Genomic DNA, 15,861 nt, shown 5'->3' with positions numbered 1-15,861 from the left:
GCAATCATTCAAATGGAAAATGACGTGTAGAATTCGAGATTTTTCGCAGTGTCGGCACATTTCAAACTTGAAACATATCCCGTCCCGAAAATTTCCCAACTTGGTCGGGAAGTTGCGAAATTTTCCCGTTCTGGCCAAAATATTCTCCCCCCCCCCTCCCTAAGCTAGGAGGCGCTAGTTTATCGATGCATGCAAGTTAGCTTTCTTATGGGCATCCGGTTTGGCAACTCTGCTCCTTGCAAATATGGCGGCGAGATTTGAAGTAGAGAACGAATGTAGGTATTAAAGCGCTGTAATTTAGGGTATTTATATATTTAACTTCTATATTTCGTAGTGAGTCAATATCTATTAGTTTGAAATTGGAGCGAATTTACAATATAGAGAAAGTCTCCAATTTTGTTAATTTTCGGTATACTAACTAATTTTGACCTAATCAGGAATCTGTTGAAAAAAAAAACCGGGGGTCTCGTCTGAAAATTTGAAAAAAAGCAGATTGAATTTTTTTTATATATAGGTGTATATGCGTAGTTTTACGAACAAAAATGTAATCTCCTCTCATTGTGTCCAACCACGCCGTTATTTTACAAGAAAATGATTTATGATGTTCAATTCTAGTACGATCCCTATTTTTTCGATGAATTTAGGGGTGAAATGAGTGCTAATGGAACCTAACCTAACCTCGTGTGAATGGTTCGTGGGGCTACCCGTGGATGGTTTTTGGCGCTAACGAACAATTTTTCATCAAAATGTACAATTTCCAGACGTGACCCCCGGTTTTTTACAACAGATTCGTGATTAGGAGGGCAAAATTAGTTAGTATACCGAAAATTAACGAAATTGGAGACTTTCTCTATATTGTAAATTCTTACCTTGAAATTATGTGGTGGATATGCTTGATTAACTTTTGGCAATTCATAAAAGCACTGCGAAATAGTAACATGTGATTGCATGTGGTCTACGTGTCAAATCCGAGATTTTTAGGATATAAATCCACTCAAATTTTAGATTCGGCAAAACCCCCTTGAACTGTAAAACTTAATAGTACCAAAACTTATTTAGTTATTATACGTTTATTATCATATGAGGATTCCAAAGGTACGTAGTCTTGCAACATGGGCTAGTGATTGAGAAATCTCCTTACCGCCCCACAAGTTTTTAGATTTTATTGTATCTTCGTAGGAAGTCATTATTATCTATTAGTTTGAAATTGTATGGTGGATATGCTTGATCAACTTTTGGCAATTCATAAAAGCACTGTGAAACAATAACATGTGATTGCCGATTGGTCGACATGTCAAATTCGACATTTTTAGGATATAAATCACTTTTAAATGTCAGAATCGACAAAAACCCCTCAAACGTGCAATAACCAAATCAGGTTTACAGTACATTATCACATGAAGATTCCGAAGTTGTAGATGTTGAAGCCTCGAGAACATAATTCCGGTAAAAGTATGTAATTTGTCTTGTATCATGTGCTAATGATTGAGAAATCTAACCGCCCCACAAGTTGTACATTTGTTAATTGTATATTTTCTGTTCTTTAGGAATATTGTAAATGAAATTCTAAGTCATGTGAGAATTTTTGTATGTGTACGAAGGGCGAGAGATTTAACTCTATAGCTGTACACTTACAAATACAGACAAATTTATGACCCAAGTTCCGATTGTTTAATTCAGATTTCGGTGCATCATGGTACATCGATATTTTGTTCATGGTTAATTTCTATTCTTGTCTGTTAACCCGTACTTGAGGGGGTAACGTTTCCGATTGTTGTATGATTTTTTTCAAATTCTCCTAGCAGGAAGACTAATTGTCGTAGAATTTTGGCGATCATTGTCACAAGAAATTGGAACCTTCCTTAAAGTAATGAGCACTGTTTGGATTTCGAAAGAAAGTTATTTATGTTGAACAAACAACTTAAAAAATACTTTATGCAAACATGCACACTTCCCATGGACAATGTGTTTTTAGTTGACAAGCGACTGTATCATAGACTAGTGGGAATTAAGGTAGAAGTAAATCGGAACCTTAGTAGAATGCATTTAGGAACTTTATTTTAATGCTAAGAGAACCAAACTGTCTGCCTGACCTAACTACGAAAGTATATATTTACCAAAATCTTGAGTAATTGCTAAAACTCCGCAGTATGAGCTAACAGGAGTAAATTGAAATCGTACCATGTTAAAATTGCATTTGTAGCATGATGAAATTGCAATAAAACAAAAGGAACTTGGGTCCCTGCATGTTTGCTTGAGAATGTTTTTGGTAAATTTCTCGTATCGGACAAACAGATTTATTCAAATTTACAGGAGAAATTACTTACCGAATGCAGTTTCTTTATGCTTGTGGAAGTTCGGGGAAGTGTTTTCTCGCATCGTTCATTGAATTTTGCCGGTAAATCATCTATTTTTCGATATAAACGTGTGACCGATGCAAGAAAGAGCTCTTGCATCTATTTACTTCCAGGTGGATGTAGCCTGTGTATGATGACTAGAGACCGGATGTTTAGGCACTAAAAACATATAAAATAGGCAGGCAAATAAGCACTTATAATTTTCAAAATAGGCAATAAAAAAGGCAATGAAATTTAACTCAAAATAATGAAGAGAGACATACAAAAAGAAATAGGTGTTTAAAAAATACAGAAACATACCTGTACATTCTTTATAGTTGCTTAAAATAAACCAGGAGCTCATCATTAGAGACAGCAGTCCAATATTGTACTTAATAAACCACTGCAAACAGGAGTCACGTCAGCCCAAAATTTTCCATTGTATAATGGCTACACACAATAGTCTGACAAAAGAAATTGTTGGCTACTTCCAACCAGTACGCAATTTATTTAAATATATGGTAAAAATGTACTATCCTTCGGACACCTCTAATTTTTTCGTTTTGTCAATTTTTGACATTCGTACTTACGTATCTGCTTCGCGGAACATACCTGAAGGTGTATCAACGTTGTTTTGATGAAATTTGAACTATGTTTCCTAACCTAACCACGCGCCAATGGTTCGTGGGGCTAGCACCAATGGTTCACAATTATTTCCAATTTCTAGATCCTGATACTAACACGACACCAAATTTTAACTATGTTTCCTAACCTAACAGAACTAACCTATCCACGCGCCAATGGTTCGTGGGGCTAGCTATTCTCCGTCGGAGAATTAATTTTCAACGAACAACATGAATTTCAGCTATGAAACATTCCCACATCACACAAAACACTTTCCCGATGTTCGACAATGCTACAGGAACTTATTACGGTAAGTAGTTTCTTCTGTAAAAATAAATAAATGTGTCCGAAGGATAGTAAACTAGTACCGTGGTGGCACATCACAACAAGGTATTTCTTCAGGTGATCAACCGACAAGTTATATCTGCAACACATTTTTTAGAATTGAAAAAGATCTTTCAACCTCCACAAATGTTACCGGAGCATATTTAAAGCACGCGAGAACATGTGGATCTAACTCAGTTTGTATATTTTCACCTTTCAGAACTTGTTGAATTGTCCTTAATTTGACCAAGTCGTTATTAGCTGCAATAACTCGCTAACTGTTATTTTTAAATTTCTTGGAAGCATCGGAAACTAATCCTGGGAACAGGAAATGGTATGCACAGAGTTCAGTCATGTCCCAATTTTATAGAAAATGCCTAAAATAGGCAATATCTGGCATTTATGAAATAGTAATATAGGCAATATCGTATGAAATAGGCAAAATTAAATTGCCTTTAAATGAAGCTAATCCCTACCTCCTGGCCTTCGCAACATTCGTTTTCATCATATCTCTAACAGGCAAGAATAGGCATTTTGCCTAACATCCAGTCTCTAATGAGGACATAATGCCGGTCAGTGTTTCCAAATACGTGTTTTTGTGACTGAAGATGGTACATTTCCACAAATGGTTTGTGGGGCTGTGTGTCAATGGTTCGTGGGGCTATGCGAGAATGGTGTGTGGGGCTACGCATATTTTTTTCGAAACCAATTTTTAACTATTGTAACCTATACGTGACCCTACCTAACCTAACCTTACTGGAAATGGTTTGTGGGGCTGTGTGTCAATGGTTTGTGGGGCTACATAGGTATTTTTGGGTGCAGTGGGGGTGGAAACACTGCATGCCGAGTACAGTAGTGAAACTGTGACCGCCATATTGCATGTTACCGAAGGCAAAAAGAAACTAAGAAAACTTACTCGATATGTCGCAAATAGAGTTTATTTCCATGAAATAAGCAAAATGCCACCTTCAGCAATGTTTCTCAATGCAGAATACGTAATTATGAGTATTCAAATTAAATGAACTAGCAAATTTCAGCCGTTTGTCCGAAACGAGAAATTTACCATGTTTTTTACTTCCGTATACTCCTATATGATTCTTCTCTTGCAACCAGACTTTTGTGTACTGTTGTCTTGGTTACAGCCTGCTGCTGCCATAGGTCACATGTGTGTTGTTCAAATGGGTTTCTTAGTTAGGTTTAGGGCTGGCTCTTAGTATTACAGTAATTTTCTTAAATGCTTTCTAAGGCTCTTTGTATTACAGTAATTTTCTTAAATGCTTTGTCCTCTTCTGTTTAGCTCCTCATCTATTCTTCCACTTCGGAGCGATTTTACAATACCGGGAATTTCTCCATTTGTGTTTGAAATTCGGCGTACTCACTAATTTTGGCCCCCTGATCACGAATCTGCAGTTAAAATTTGGCGCTCACATGTGGAACTTGCAAAATAAGGGGCTCAGTGATCGCAACCGCCAATGCACAATTGCTCATTTTTTATCGCAAGATTTTGCGTTTCGAATACTTAAAGAACGACCTAAAAAAAAAAAAGAGGTAAAGTGCTCCCCTGGCTTAGCACCACGCCATGAAGGCGTATAGGGGTGTGGGGGTAACGCCCCACACTTTCTTGATCCGGTCATGTGTGGGGGTGATGTGATTAGCATCACCGCCTTTACCCCCCAGGGTTTCCCCCAGGTACCCATGTTATTCGATGCTGGGTGGGCGCCATTGCCACTTCCAACGTTAGAAAAGTTCCCGGATTTGAACCGGCCGGGGATCTGAAACTAATCTAACCACGTGCCAATGGTTTGTGGGGCTAGCATCAATGGTTCGCAATTATTTTGCAATTTCTAGACGTTTCCGACAAATTTTAACTTCAGATTCGTCATTAGCAGGCCTCAATTAGTAAATATGCCAAATATGAAGGAAACCAGAGGAAATGGCTTTTTCCAAAGCAAAACTTACGGAAAAATGGACATTACTTCCTTCCTTCAAAAGGCACATCTTCCTCACATGAACAACTGACGAACTGAAGGTCTCACTTATCGCACAACACTTTATCAACCTTCTTGTGTACTGAATGCAACGTAACTAATAACGGGTCACACTTATACAACAACACTTTAGCAACCTTCTGAGTGCAACGTAACGAGTTGCAAACGTCACTTGTTCACATGAGAGAAAATGGCTTCTTCCTTGTTTATGTATCGACAATCACCGTCGTATTTCACAGTGCTATTTTACTTCTTCTACATGTTAATTTACAATTTCTACACGTGACCACCAAATCTTAACTGCAGATACATGATCAGGACTCCATAATTAGTGAGTATTAGAATTATTAACGAAATTATGCCTTTTTTTTGCTGTTGTAAAATCACAACCTTCTACACGTTATTTTGAAAGTTCCACACAAGAGCGCCAAATTTTAACTGCAGATTCGTGATTAGGAGACCCAAATTAGTAAGTATCCGAAATTTCAAACGAATTGGAGAAATTCCCTGTATTGTTAAATTATACCTCCACTTCTCTCAATTATGCCTCCTAGATTTGAAGTAGTGGTCAATGCTCTTGCCTTGTAATTAAGAGGGCCATATTTCAATTCCCAGTGGAGAAAGAAAAACTGCAATCTATCGCTCAGTTTTACAATCTCAGAGTTCAAAACAGCGGTGTTTCTATAGATGGTCCAGATCCCTTTAAAATCTCATGCCTGTGTACATTTAAGGTGGGTACTTTATAGTTACGGATGGTGGGCAATATTTTGCTTGGTACTCTTGAATTTCTTTTGTTTTTTGTTAATATATTTACATATTTTGATAATGTTTTCCAGCATTTCTGGTGGAGAGTTCCTGATGACTACACTAACTGAGAGGGACTGTGTGTCTTCGCAAGTCTGCACGGAGTAGATATGGTAGAGAAGATAAAGATATCACAGGACATTTTTTCTTTCAGGTAAGGGAAGAGTAATTTAATGAATGAGAAATGGACATGGATTTCTGTTAAAAATCTGTCATTAAGGTGAAACTCCTAATTTCCATGGTTTCTCTAAAACTTGACATTTTGTTTAGTCAATTACATATTACGGACAGGGTTGCAACATTGGAAATTGCTGGACTTCTAGTCAGGTTGTATGATTTATACAGTGTGTTCAAAATGTCCCTGCACTCATACTTTAAAAAAGAAGTTGCCAAGACATTCAACTGGATGAGTTGGCAAGCCTGTCAGGGATTGGTATGACCTTGAGGAACGAGTTTATGTTCAGAGCAATGCCGCTGTTACAGTCCTCGGCGTGAGATGTACCATCACAATTTGTCAACATTGCCTTTTACACACACACACGCGCACACACACAGCAAATTGCTTTGTTGGAAGCATATTTTGAGTATGAAAGATGTGTGGAGAAAAGGAGAAGTCTATTTCCCGATGATCCGGCACCAGGTAAAACAGCAATGGATGATTGTTTCAAATTTAGTTTCAATATTCTTCTTGTGTATTTGAACGTGCGGAAAGTAGTTCACTCACATTTAGTTAGCAAATTATTTTTTGTATATTTCAAGATATGGTTAAGAAATACAGGGACCGGCAGAAAAAGCTGACGGTTTTGAAATGTGTTTATAAACAAAACAATTAATGCAATGCAAGGTTTAATAATCAAAAGTGCTACAAAAATAATTGCCATTTTCCGTGCTTACGTTATTATTTCTTTGTTTTGAAAATTGTGTCCAATAAATGATGACCTCCATTTCTTACATATTCATGTAGCCCTGTATATGTATTGATTACGCCAGCAAGTTAAATAAATTATAATAAAATTCTCAAACTTTGAGTGCAGGGACTTTTAAAATGCTCTGTAGTATCAAATGATTTTTATACTCCACTTGTGCTCCATTATCTACTGTAAGTGCAATGAAAAAGTAGTCATGGTGATAGTGCGAGGCTCTAGGTACACTTGCAACTTATTTGACCATCAATATTCCTCCAATATTCGTAAATCTAGTTACAATTTCCCATTGCTTGTGTAATAATAACTTTTATATAGTTTTTAACTTCATGAAATGTGGGAGAATGTAAATCTTTCATGACAGTGTAGGAGAACCTTTCTCAAAGTTGGCTACTCTGTATTATTGCCAATTTTACCAAATCAATACTGAATTTTTTGTAACAAATTACAGTAAACCCTCGTTAACACGAATCCCAAGGGACCGAAAAATCAAGAGTTCGTGTTAAAAAAATTTGTGCTAACCGGGACTCAAATTTTATTGTTGCAATACAGTTCTTTCTACACATTAACCCTTTACAATACGTATTATGTATTTAAGTATTGTAGATAATGTAGATTTGGCAGTTCCATACTGTTCAGCAATTGTCATTTTGTTCAATGCGCCACGATCTACTTCCTCTAGGATTCTCAGGTTTGTTTGCAGATCTATACCTGTCTGCTTCCTATTGGCCATGACTCCCACCTTACTGCTTGCAACTTGATGTTACTCGTACTGGCTACGTTTTAAAGAATAGAAAAACACATTTGAACACATTGTTGATCTGAATCTGTTGGTTACAATACTGTATAAGTTGATTGTTGACAAGATGATAGAGATTGTTGAGCGATTTCTTAAATACCTAGCAGAGGAACGACAGAAAAACTTTGAAAGTTCGTGTTAAATGAGATCTAATGATGCAATGGACTAAAAATAGTTCGTAATTTGTGGTAACCGAAATTCACGTTAACCGATAAAATTTTCTATAAAATATAATACATCCCTGTCGGGACCAACATTTTGTTCACATCAACCGAATGTTCGTCTTAAGCGAGTTTGTGTTAACGAAGGTTTACTGTAGATGATTCGAACTGTGCATGAAACTTTTGTTTAGGTAACATTAGTGCTTACATGTGCGAATAGGAGCTTGAGCATGGGTGACTAGATTGCTAACAGACTTTCTCCATTATTCTTACTTGGTGATTGGTGCTGGGTACATTTTTATATTATCCAAACATCTGGAAATGTTGAATTGAACCTAGTTCTTGTTTGCTGCACCTTTTGGCTCTTTGCACTCATGTGTTTGCACCGAGACACCTACTTTGTTGATTTGATGTCTGCACCATGTTCTTGAGTGGTGTACAGTGTTACGTATTGTCACATGGTGCATAAAAAAAAGGTAAAGTGCTCCCCTGTGCATAGCACCACGCCATGAAGGCGTATAGGGGGTGTGGGGGTAACGCCCCACACTTTCTTGATCCGGTCGTGAGTGGGGGTGATGTGATCAGCATCACGCCCCTGACTGCCTTTACCCCCCAGGGTTTCCCCCAGGTACCCATGTTATTCGACGCTGGGTGGGTGCCGGGGTCGCTTCCATCGTTAGAAAAGTTCCCGGATTTGAACCGGCCAGGGATCGAACCTGGGACCTTTAGCACATGGTGCATACTAACCAATAAAATGAATGTTGAAAGCAGGAATCCGGCATTTGTTGAATATCCTGAACTTTAATACCGCTATTCTTGCGCAGTGTTTACTTGGTTAAACACAAATTTCCTTGCACCAACCCAACACTGAGATGCACCTGCACTACACATAGCGTTAAAGAGTGTAGCAAATTAGTTGGGGCCTATGACGTATGATTGTGGAGTCTATGCAGGAGATGTTTGGACATTCTAACAATCTCAAGAAATTTAGAATGTTTAGATTTAGTGCACAACCATTCATTTGGAACTCAACCATAGCAATCTACCAGAGTTATTTTAAAATACTCACATTGGGCTTAATAGTACATCCCCTCTGCAAACGAACCACCTTATTATTCACACTGTTCATGCGTGTGTATGTGTACATTTGGTACCTAAAAATTGAAATTAGTTCTTAAATTGTAATTGATCCCTTATTTTCAGCTGGAAACTGCAGTCTACCATCTGATCAACTAAGCTGTTAACACTGGCAGACTTTGAGAAGCTGGTGTGAAACGATGAAGACAAACAACTTTTAGTATTACCACGGGCCAATGTGAGTGTATATTTCTTTTCTTAAACATTCTGTTGTGGGCATTTAACACATTCTCTTCCACATTAGCGATAGTGACCGAAACAGGCACACCAATCACGCAATGTTGGTCATTATAACTGAAACATATGTCTTGCACTTTGTTTTCCTGCTGCACCGTCGGTCACAAGTATAACAATGATGTGGAAAGCCAATAACCACTTTGGAGCAGAAAGATGGATATGTTGAAACCTGACAGGGTATGTGTTAGATAGGTGTTTTGGAGAATCAATACTCCCAATAGGCACTGAATTTCAAGAAAATAAAACCACCAAACAAAAAATGTAATTTAGAAACTTTTTGATGTTTTCATTGCCATGCTTCTAAATGCCAATTCTAAATTTTCACTGGTGATCAAGGATCATGGGGCACTCTGCATGTAGAAATACCTCATCATCATCATCCTTCACCAATTCCTGCCTCTGGCTGGGTCGGCATAGAAGTAAAGCCTCTCCATTTTTTCCTGATCTTCCACCACTCCTCTCTTTCCACAGTGTTCCAATCTTGTCCTCTTCTCCTAACACTCTCAACTATCTGCTCTTTCCACCGACATCTTGGTTTCCCCCTTGGCCTTGTTCCCACTCCTTGTGCATTGTAAGCTCTTACTGGTAGTCTTTCTGCATCCATCCTCTTCATGTGTCCGAACCATCTCACCTGTGCCTGATCTATCCTGTCCTGAAACTTCACCACCTCCACAGTCTGTTGGATCTCCTCATTCCTTATTCTATCCCTTCTAGTCTTCCCCAAGATACTCCTTAAAATTTTATCTCCGCTGCCTGCATCTTTCTTCTCTCTGTCATTGTCCAAGTAATTATTGGCACATAGTAAAAATACCTAATAATAGTAATTTAATGCCTCAAGAGTTAGCACAATGCAGTATGGAATGAAGGGTGATATGTAGGTTTCCCTTGTCAGTAGTATCAGCGGTAGAATCATCCAAATGCTATTGTTCTCCCTTCCCCTATTGTTGTAAACAATTGCACACGTGTTCACAAAACAACTTGTAAACAAGTTTGATATGTTTGACATGTGATGAAAAGAAGTGGAGCGTGAATAAATAATGTTCTTTGTTATTAACAAAGGAACGAGAGGGGAAAAGTACATGAAAAGAAAAGTTTTGTATATTAAGAAGGTTTATATTGTATTAGAAGTGGAGTTTGAGAAAATTATGTTCTTTTGTTATTAACAAAAAGAACAAAGGGGAAATGTAAATGAAAGTAATCTTCTTGTATATTTATATAAAAGGAAACCGAATGATTAATGGTGGCCATGTTTTTCACAATAGTGCAACCTTGAGAGCGCCGGTGTTTGGACGCCGCAAAATATGAGTTATACTGGACAAAATGTTTTATGTATTGGAGGTAAGCATGAAGGTACAGTTCGCATTATGTTTCTACGAGGTACAGTTTGCATTATTCACAAATATACTTGTCTGGACTCCACTTACCGTTTAATGTGTGATCCGAACCACTATGTGCTTCCACAGGGAATCGAACACTGACCCCTTGATTACAAGGCAGTGATGCAACTGCTGCAGCATCGGGGAGGCTTTTTGCAATATGTTTCTACGATCTATTAAACTTTAGATTTTGAATGAGTAATCAAGGTGATTGGTATTATAACCTTGTTAATTTAATTAAGGACCTTTAAATTGAATTTGGGAACATAAATCAAAGAGCGGAGGGTTAGGTGGGTTGCAGCCATAAACAATAGGTCTTTGTAGCAAAGACTTTGTCTCTCCTTTAGTTGATGGTGCAAGAACAAGAAGAGATCACCTTGTGTTGTGAATGATGAAAAGATGGGTCACTACAGTCTGGCCGCGATAAGAAGCGGTGTGCAAGCAGAATGCAAAACGTGACCAAATTTTGTCTCCTCGTTGGCTGCCATGTGGCTGGGGTTTTTCTGCGTTGCCACGTTCGCATAAACAGGCGGACAGACTAATCAGCTGTTGTCAAGCTCGGGGAAAAAATAAAAACTTCACGCGAAATTAAGCATGTACGTATCAGTATGCTAATATATGTTATTTCTGTCGTAAAGTGATAAATTAACGAATCTGAAGTTTCTTGTAGGTTAACATTAACTTCCCATGTGAATTTTAGTTTCTGGCAAGCATGAAACATTTTCTCTTCGTGCTCTACACAGCAACCTAAAACCTTCACTCAAAGAACCTCTTGTGTTATTATGGTACATTGCAAGCATCAGCTACCAGCATCTTTTTACTTGTGTTGTATCGTATCACAATTACCTACAAAAGAAAATGCATCTTGTGTTACGAACAACTGTGGCAAATCGTTCTCCTTTGATTTCATGCTGCCTCTCTTTGCCTTCTTTGTCATACCGCGGTCTTCGTCTTTTTCGCAACTCGATACCGACCGCAGCTATGCCCACCTATTGTTTTTGTATACGAAACTCACCCTTTGTTTTGTAATGACATGGAATTTATACTTCTGTGACATTGTTGAAGCTTCAGAACGTACAAATGAAATGTATTTCTTGAAAATTAGGGCAAATTACATATAAACAAATTACGTACAACTTGGTTTCGTTAACACGTTTTTAAATTATATTTTGCGGAACCTACAAAAATTCACCTCTAAAACAGAATTTCACAGAACTGAGTTACGGTATTACGGAGAAGAATTTATCAAGAACAAATCAATTGTGTGTGAATTGATTGATTCATTGAGTTGGTATTTTAAAGTCCACTTTATGCACACTACGGCTAATCTGGAATGGACCTGCAGTTCGAAGTGGGATCCGAACCACTATGTGCCTCGACAGGGTATTGAACCCAGGACTACTTGATTACAAGGCGACGGTGCTTACCATACCACTGTACCATCGGGGAGGCACATGTAGGTGTGTGAAGTGAGATAATTTGGGAAGCTACGGGAGAATACAGGCTCTGGCGCAATACAGAGTTCAATAAATTACAACAAAACGCTTGGCAGTTTCTCGATTTCCTTAACATTAATGATACATTTGGTACATGTGTTATTAATGCTTCGAGCTACCTGTATGTAAAAACATTTAAAAAATGAATGAAAGAACAGAAGTACTAGTTAAAGAATCAGTTGTTTTTGCTTATCGGCTACCATTGCAGTGGCGCTGTCCCAAGATCATCTTCATTGTTGGTTGGAACATCACCATCTTCATCTGAGCTACTACTGTCACTGCTGTCTTCCCGCCCAAGTGAAATCACAAAATCCTCCATTTGCTTCTCTTCAACTCCCTCATTTTCCCATGCTTTGGAAATAATATTTCTTGCGTGTTCTATAGCCGAACGCCACCTACCTGCTGTCACATCCCTGATAGCCTGTTCTGTCAATTGCCACCTTTTACACCGGCTAAAATTTTGCAAAGTGTTCCTCTGTGCTACCAGCCCTTTGACCTGTGCCCAAATAAGTTCGATTGCATTGTACATACAATGATAAGGCAGGAGACGGACCACCGTATGTCCCACTTCTTCTGCAAGCTTGTCTATTCGATATATGGGGAACTGGGGTTTGTGTAACATAAGGAGCTGCAGTAGTTCAGCCTTCCTCATGCTCATATCGCATGCTACGTTATTTCGTTCCAGCCAGCTTATAATATCAGCTTTGCGGGATGACATCGTGGGGGGCTTGTCGACTTGTGTTGAATGGTATGGTGCATTGTCAATGATTATTGTCTGACCGGGACGAATATTTGGCAGCAGTTTTTCTACAAACCAAGAAATGTGATCCTCAGCGTCCATTTCTTTGTGGTAGTCACCACTTTTCCTGGATTGAAACGTCCACAAAGCTCCTTCCACAAACCCGAGCCAGCATGACACACAATAATACAGCTCCCTTTACCGAGAGGTTGTTTCACGGAAGACGAAACGCTGCCATCAGTCCATATTTGTGGAATGACATTGTTAAAGTCGACATTAATCATTTTACAAAGAAACCGGCAGTACCAAATAACAATGTCTTGTCGCTCCATCAGTATTTTGAATTTTTTGTACTTAAAATTAAGTGTGCGGAGAACAACTGAAAGCGATGTCTTCTCTCCACTGAACAATCCTGCTTTTTTAACGAATTCACTACCTTTTTCCCATTTGGACTTTTACCGCGAGCGTAATACTGGTAAATGTGTGCACGAATTGCGTCAAAGTCAAACGTGTCTAGATTTGTCACTGGTTTCAGCCTTCCTTGATGTTTTCCTGGAGTTCGAAGTTCATTTTCCTCCTTGTTAGACTTCCCAAACTTCTCTGATGTTATCCTAGAAACAATGCACTTATTAACCCCTGTAGCATTTGCTGTTCTTTTAACAACCTGTGCAACAGGTAATATAGGTCCATTGTTTTCACGTTCCTTTCAAAATACTCCCGTACGTTCAAAATAATTTCTCTTCCCTGTGTACCAATTACTTTCTTCTTTCCGACATTGCATTACAATTTCTCCAAACAACTCTTACAAACACACACGCAAATGCCCGCTCATGCACAAAAGTATTCAATATAGAAATCGGACTGAATATTAAAAAAAAATGCACTTCACTCAGCCAGAAGCTCTCCGCCTATTAACGTTGTTCCTTCAAATATGAACAGAGTCGGAATGAGAACAATGGAAGTGTCCCGTTGTTGACCGTTTAACCAGATGTTTAATCCTACACGTGTTTCTGTGGGCTCGCGAAAATCCTGAAGTAGGTCAATCCGGCAACAGCACGTCGCTACCAGAGCGGGTGGTTCCACGCCAGTTGCTAGCCTGTCCCAACTGTACCGGTGAACCTTTACAGTAAAAGAAATAATTGTTTTTGGAAAAGTAGTCAGGGGGTAACTGTTATATTCATGGGAAAAAGTATTGCTGAGAAAATTTTGAGAGATGTCCCAGCTGCTGCCAGGTGAATGTGCTGAACTGCAGGAAAATGTGGTTTTAACTTAAAAGCGATGGATACCTTTTCTGGCCGCAAATCACTATTTTTTTGTTGAGAGGAATATATCCCATAGAGAAATAATGATACACTGTGGAGCGTACCTATTGCTTATCCGAGACCGACAAATATCTTTAGGAGAATGTATGGTTACATCTATTGAGAATCCTGAAGGGAAACACGAAAAATATGAGCACAAGCTAAGTTGAGATGAGGAGAGTGGGAGGATGTGTTTGTATTTTTTTCTAAGAAGATAGACGTCAATGTTGCAGCAAATGAAAAGAACAAAGCTATGGTGAAGCCTGTAAGTACCTGCAAATGTTTAAATGTGTGAAAAATTTAAAATTGTGTTTTTACTGACTGTTTGACCAAAACCAGCACTATTATGTGACAGCAATTATAATATGTGTATTTCCTCGAAAGGACCCAAATTGATTCTTTGCTTTATTATTTTTCAACACCTTTGGCTTATCGTGACGATGATGATGAATAAAGTTATAATATTCACCTATGCTTAGACCAGAATTCGAACCTACAATCTACCACTGTTTTATATTCAATGGAACACTGCTTAGTTTATTGAGAGTCAAGGGCTATGCCAAACCTTCTTGTGAGTCATTCCATATGAAATCAACACAGCCCACAACCTGACCATCTCCGATTTTCATGAAATGTGGGGAGTTGAAACTAGGAAAATTTTTAGTTTTGTGCTTCTTGTAATTGTTAAATTATTCAAGGTCAAAGTTAGCATAAATTGCCCTTTTTGAGCTCAAATAAAGCTTATTGTACAGGGAATTGAACAAGCTTTCCAGTGATATATAACAAGCCTACCTTTGGATAAAAATATAATTTTGTCACGTGACCTTGACATTGAATATCTCAAAACATGTCATCACCAGAAATCGTGAAAAAAATATATTTGGTCCCTCATACCATACTCTAAAACATATCAAAAAATCATTCTGGGACTGAAATGGGATCAGAAGATACAAAATAATATGTGTAACTATGTGACTGATAAAAGCCCCATATTATTTTGTATCATGTGACTGATGATGTGCTGGAAATGTATTTTCTCTATAAAATAAATATATTTTCGACATTTGCATTCGCGAGGCACATAGAATACATATTCTATATTTTTAGCGAAGCATACTTTTGACTTGTTCATTTTTCGTTTTATATACCAAACTAATTATTTTTACATGTAGTATATTTATTTATTACATTATCTTTTCAGATCAAAATAGAGTGCTCACTCTGCGGGATGTGGAAGTTCGAGGGCAGAAAACAGCTTCTATCGCATATGATAAGCCTATCATAGGGAAATCAAGAGAGTTCTACCGCCGTCAACAGAAACAATAAAAGTAAAACAAGAAAATAATGATTGTGGCTACTCCGTGAGAATTTGGGTAGCAAAGGTGTCCCATTTGTGAAATTAAAATCTAGCAAAATCTGATATACTGTTTCATTTACATCCCGAATGGAAGTGTAGTGTAGTTCTCTAGTTTACATCCTTTAGTGTTGACGGACTGGTGAGTTTTCGTTTCAGGTTCAGACACAATCTCAAAATTACTTTTTCTTTTGATTTTGCATGGATTTTCAACTACTCTCTTTTCAATTTCTCATTTCACAAGCTGTTTGAAATAATCAAA

At 38.0% G+C, this 15,861-nt stretch overlaps 1 long non-coding RNA gene across 1 annotated transcript; it reads left to right on the top strand.

Annotated features, from left to right (window-relative positions):
• The first annotated feature begins 224 nt into the window (after positions 1–224).
• LOC146002712 (uncharacterized) lies at positions 225–15,659 on the top strand. Its single transcript, XR_014443749.1, has 4 exons — positions 225–275; positions 6,109–6,230; positions 9,163–9,274; positions 15,447–15,659. It is a non-coding gene; the product is annotated as an uncharacterized LOC146002712 (long non-coding RNA).
• The last annotated feature ends 202 nt before the right edge of the window (positions 15,660–15,861 follow it).

Source organism: Lepisma saccharinum, chromosome 18 (assembly GCF_977018435.1).
Source record: "Lepisma saccharinum chromosome 18, izLepSacc3.1, whole genome shotgun sequence".
In the NCBI taxonomy this organism is placed as follows: domain Eukaryota; kingdom Metazoa; phylum Arthropoda; class Insecta; order Zygentoma; family Lepismatidae; genus Lepisma; species Lepisma saccharinum.
Note: the sequence above shows the minus strand (reverse complement) of the source record. Positions and strands in the feature narration are given on the sequence as shown.